A 6207-nucleotide genomic window follows, 5' to 3' on the forward strand; every position below is an offset into this window, starting at 1 on the left:
CACCTCACATGTACCACAAGATGAAGACAAGGATGTGAGAGATGCTCATGAAGACTCCCAAGTCACTCATGAGCAAGCGGTGACACAAGCACAAGATGTTGATGCTCCCCAACCAACCCCTCAAGTGGCACCAAGAAGAACATCACATCTCCTCCAAGACCACTCTCAAGATCTCATCATCGGGAGTCCATCACGTGGTGTAACTACTCGTTCTAGACATGCTTTATTTATTGAACATCACGCTTTTGTGTCTCTTGAAGGTGAACCAAAGACCATAGAGGAAGCTCTTCGTGATGCGGATTGGATCATGGCCATGCAAGAGGAGTTGAACAACTTCTCTCGCAACCAAGTATGGACACTTGAAGAGCGACCCAAAGATGCAAGAGTGATTGGAACAAAGTGGGTCTTCCGGAACAAGAAGGATGATCAAGGCAAAGTGGTGCGCAACAAGGCAAGGCTCATGGCAAAAGGCTTTTCACAAGTGGAAGGTCTTGACTTCGGTGAAACCTTTGCACCGGTGGCAAGACTTGAAGCAATCCGTATCCTCCTTGCATATGCATCTAGTCATGATATCAAGTTATTTCAAATGGATGTGAAAAGTGCTTTTTTGAATGGCTATATTAATGAGCTTGTCTATGTGGAGCAACCCTCGGTTTTGAAGACCCTAGGTACCCCAAGCATGTCTACCGGTTGTCCAAGGCTCTCTATGGTCTCAAGCAAGCTCCTAGAGCTTGGTATGAGAGGCTTAGGGACTTCCTCATTGAGAAGGGCTTCAAGATTGGGAAAGTTGACACAACACTCTTCACCAAGAAAATGAATGGGGAAATCTTCATTTGCCAAGTTTATGTTGATGATATTATTTTTGGCTCTACTAATGAAGATTTTTGCAAGGAATTTGGTGATTTGATGTCCAAGGAGTTTGAGATGTCCATGATTGGCGAGCTATCCTTCTTCCTAGGATTTCAAGTCAAGCAAATGAAGGAAGGAGTCTTCATCTCTCAAGAGAAGTACACTCAAGATCTTCTCAAGAGGTTCAAGATGATGGATTGCAAGCCAATCAAAACTCCCATGGCATCAAATGGGCATCTCGACTTGGATGAGGGAGGTAACCCAATTGACAAGACTCTCTATCGCTCCATGATAGGAAGTCTCCTCTACCTCACGCATCTAGGCCCGATATCATGTTTAGTGTGTGTATGTGTGCTAGATATCAAGCAATGCCTATGGAATCTCACTTGATTGCGGTCAAGAGAATTCTTAGGTATCTAAAATACACACCTTGCCTAGTCTTGTGGTATCCCAAAGGTGCAAGATTCCAACTTGTAGGCTATTCCGATTCGGATTATGCCGGGTGCCGGACTGATAGAAAAAGCACATCCGGAGGGTGCCACTTCCTAGGTAGATCACTTGTCTCTTGGATGTCAAAAAAAACAAAATAGTGTTGCCTTGTCAACGGCCGAAGCGGAATACATTGCCGCCGGTGCTTGTTGTGCACAAATACTCTACATGAAACAAACTCTGCTAGACTATGGAGTAGTACTAGACAAAGTTCCTTTGTTGTGTGACAACGAAAGTGCTGTAAAACTTGCAAACAACCCGGTTCAACACACCCACACAAAACATATTGACATCCGCCACCACTTCCTTAGGGATCATGTTGCTAAAGGTGACATATCACTAGAGAATGTGGGAACAGAAAATCAATTGGCAGATATCTTCACAAAACCCCTAGATGAAGCTAGGTTTTGTATGTTAAGAAGTGAACTTAAAGTTCTTGATCTCTCTAACTTCTCTAAAAGATAAAAGTTGTGTGTTGAATCTTGTAAATAACCTTTGCTTTGCATATCATGCATACCTAAACTAAAATACATCTTGCATTTAGGGCTTGTCTAACATGGTTAAGATAACCCCCTTGTGTGTGTGAAAAAGCTTGACCTTGGATCAAACTTGACAAGCTTTAGTTTACTTTCAAGTGTTGCATTACAACTCATATCATATGCATGCTTGTTAGTTGACCGTTTCTTTTCGGTTATTCTTTGAGCATCCGTTGTGTTCGTCCATAGATAGGGGGAGCATTCAAAGCTCATTGTGATTCTAACCCCTAGCTTTATGGCCATATGATGCTCCTTGGCGATTTCTCGAATTATTTTCATAAAAATCTACTAAGCCTATGGCTAAATATTTGTGAAAATTTGAGGGTTTGAGAGAAGTCACTCATACCAGTTCCATTTGGTGTTTATTTGTGTGTCTTTGAAGATGGAACTTGGTTGGGTCAAAGTCGGGCGTAGTGCTAAGTTGAAAAAGTGCTCAGAGGAGCACCGGACGCTGCACCGGACGCTGTCTCGGTGCGTCCGGTGCGTTGTGAGTGCCAGACTGCACTCACCGGACGCAGGAACAGTGTCCCTGCAGCGTCCGGTGAGGTGCGTCCGGTGCACACCTGGCATGCCCTAGGGCACCGGACGCTAAAGCCAGCGTCCGGTGGCCATCGTCCGGTGCAATGCCGTTTTGCAACCTTCTCTGCGCATGAGTCCGGTGGTCACCAGACGCGTCCGGTGCCACTTTAAGTGCGTCTGGTGACCCCGCAGACCGCGTGTGGGGGTATAAACCCCTATACCTTCATGGGCCTATATGGGCCGCACCATCAGAGGTGGCTCGGCCCACAGGATGAAGACGTGCGGCGCACAACTGGTCGGCGTGCACAGCAAGACTACAAGATATTGTACCAAATAGGATAGTTTACTTGTAACTCTGTCCCTTCACGATATATAAGGAGGGGCAGGGGTCCCCTAGAGGACAGATTATACATCATTATTCCCTCAATACAAATCAATACAACCAGACGCAGGACGTAGGTATTACGCCAACTCGGCGGCCGAACCTGGATAAAAAGCTTGTCCGTGTCTTGCGTCACCATCGAGTTCGTAGTTTGCGCACCGTCTACCGATAAACTACTACCGTGGGTATACCCCAAGGTAGACTGCCGACCACCTTTCGTCGACAGTGGCGCACCAGGTAGGGGGTGTGCGTACAGCTCTCCCGACGAACAAGATGGCCATCATCCCTGACTTCGCGGCCATGGCGGGCGACTTCACGTTCACCGTTAGCTTCAACAGCTTCACCGCCACGACCACGGAGGTGGCGTAGATCCGATCTGCGCCAATCACTTCTTCATCGACGTCGGTCGCGACTCCAACCACGCTGGCTACGACTCCGACTACTCCAGCAACGTTTCCGACCACGCCGACAATGCGTCACCCGCTTCCCTGCTACAAAGGAAGGCAGATCGACAACACCGACCTGCTCGGGCCATCGACCAAATTGTTTGGCCTACTTGCTCTGACCACCAGTCGCAATAATAATCGCCGCGAAGAACGACGCTATGACAACAGCGACCACCGTCATAACAAGTCGAAAAGCTCGAGGGCCGGACAATTTTGTCGTCACCGACTAGACTTAATTTCAAAGATAAGTACACTTCTAATATTTTATTTATTTTTGGCATAATATTTTTAATATTATTATTCTTTAAAACAACTTTTTTAGTCGACTAGTTTTTTCTCCTACACGAGCTTTCCAGAGCCGGTACTGTCTCCGACTCCTCCCTACATGTGCACGAGATCCGCCCTCTACGTTCCGGGTGGTCGGCAGTAGCTCTCTGACGTGGCTGACAATCCTACGCGTGCCTAGGTTCCGCACCTCATGCTGATTGTTGGCTAGACCAGAGCTGGTACAAGCTCTAGGATGAATTAACTACTCGTGCTAATTTTATAATAAAAAAATCTAAAACTTACCTCAGTGCTGATTTTTTATCTTGAGTTTATTTATACATCATGTACTACCTATTTTCTCTATATTTATTTTTCAGGAGTTTGGCCCAGTCGACAAGCTACGCTCGGGGACTCGTCGACTATTCCCTACGCTGTGCCCGGGGACTGCTCCGACCACCGAGCACGTTTACGTTCCCAACCACGCTCGGAGACTTGTCGACTACTCGCTATGCTGTGCTCGAAGACTGTGCCGACCACCGAGCACGTTTACGTTCCCAACCACGCTCGGGGACTTGTCCACCGGTCCCTACGCCGTGCTCGGGGACTGTGCCGACCACCGAGCACTATACGCTCGGGGATTGGTCGACGAGCTCACCAATTTACGAGTTTGGGGACTGCACCGACCACCGAGCACTACACGCTCGGGGACTGGTCGACCAGCCCACCAATTTGAGAATTCGGGGACTGTACCAACCACCGAGCGTTATATGCTCGGGGACTGGTCGATTAGTCTATTCAATTGCAGACGAGCATGATATGCTCAGGGACTGGTAAATTCAATTTTTTAGACCTTGCTACAAGGCTCATACTTCGCCTTCCAGCAAGCTCGGGGACTACATCGGTACGATGTATCTGGCGATGCATCTCAGTTTTAGAATTTCTTTGAGGACTTTTCTTTTGACCCTGGCACCACGTGCCTACGTCACCTACTACCAGGCTCGGGGACTAAATGGGCACACTTCACCTTGCGGTAAATATGCTTACTTTTTGAAAGACTATACTTTTCAGAAAAGTAAAGTGGGCACACTTCACCAGGAAAGAAATCTTTTTTGATTAAGAGCACCATGCATTCTTTGAACAACCTGCTTCTTCGATGTCAATGTTGATCAACTGTCTTTTGAGTCGGTCAAAATACCGTTGCAACTGTTTGGACGAATTTCCTGCTTATTGAAGACATTAAGCCTCACTGATCGAAGAAGCTCAAGACGGCGTGTTACATCACAATACATGGTGCTCGGGGACTAGCTGTGGGGGTATAAACCCCTATACCTTCATGGGCCTATATGGGCCGCACCATCAGAGGTGGCTCGGCCCACAGGATGAAGACGTGCGGCGCACGACTGGTCGGCGTGCACCGCAAGACTACAAGATATTGTACCAAATAGGATAGTTTACTTGTAACTCTGTCCCTTCACGATATATAAGGAGGGGCAGGGGTCCCCTAGAGGACAGATTATACATCATTATTCCCTCAATACAAATCAATACAACCAGACGCAGGACGTAGGTATTACGCCAACTTGGCGGCCGAACCTGGATAAAAAGCTTGTCTGTGTCTTGCGTCACCATCGAGCTCGTAGTTTGCGCACCGTCTACCGATAAACTACTACCGTGGGTATACCCCAAGGTAGACTGCCGACCAGCTTTCGTCGACACCGCGCATATAACCCGATCCCCCGGGTCAACTTGGGCAGTTTTCTTTTTCTCTCGCCGCCTGCGCCCGTGCCCTAGGTCCCTGGTCGAGAGCGCCGCCGCCTTTGGCCTCCCTCCGATGGCGTTTTCTCCTTCCCGGCAGCCAGATCTTCTCGTCGAGCTCCTTTCTCTCTCTTCGCGCCGTGGTTCTCTTCTTCAGGTTAGTTAGGGTTTTGGAGGAAGTTGTATGAACCCTGCCCCCAAGGTGCTTGATTCTATGTGCCAATAGATTAAAACGAGGTTTTTGACCCCGATTTTCTCTGTTTCATCAGTGCAGCACCTTGTTGAGAGGTTTCGCGGTCTCTGGCAGTTCTCGATCATGATATCTCATCCGGAACGCGTTCCGTCGTCGGATCGTAAGCCATTCGCGCCCGTTCCTTATCTAGTCTTGCGATCTATAGGTTTTTCTCACCTCTAGCTATTATGATTTCTTATATGTACCCTATCTTGTCTATTCTGCAGCACGTTGATCTTCTTTGTCAGTTGGTTGTTTGTCGGCCGTTCGATCTGTCAGTAGTTCTTGCAATGGCACGTTGCAAGAATGTTAGTGGTTCGGCAGCTGGCACTGGAGGTTCCTCAGGAGGTGATGGTGGAGGTGATCCTCCTCGTCGCCTATCAGTGGCAGAAAAAGGCAAGGGCAAGAAGCTAGCCACCAAGAAGCACAAGGCCAGTGACAGAGATGCAGAGGTGGCAGAGGCAGTTGCAGCAGCGGCTGAGGCAGCTGAGAGAGGTGGACGCTCTGGTGCTCTAAGGATTGGGGATGACCTCACGCCACAGCAGCGGCGTGCAGTTCTTCAGGCAGAGGCACTACATGGATCCCCTCCAGGCACCGTTACGATTAGGGGGCAGCGGATCAGGCTTGTGGTCAGAGATCCAGCTCAGGAGGATCCAGACACAGAGACAGAGGCCCAGGCAGAGGGTTCAGTAGAGGGACAGGAGCAGGAGCAGCCGCTCAGGAGGTCGACTC

This window comes from Sorghum bicolor, chromosome 1 (assembly GCF_000003195.3).
Source record: "Sorghum bicolor cultivar BTx623 chromosome 1, Sorghum_bicolor_NCBIv3, whole genome shotgun sequence".
In the NCBI taxonomy this organism is placed as follows: domain Eukaryota; kingdom Viridiplantae; phylum Streptophyta; class Magnoliopsida; order Poales; family Poaceae; genus Sorghum; species Sorghum bicolor.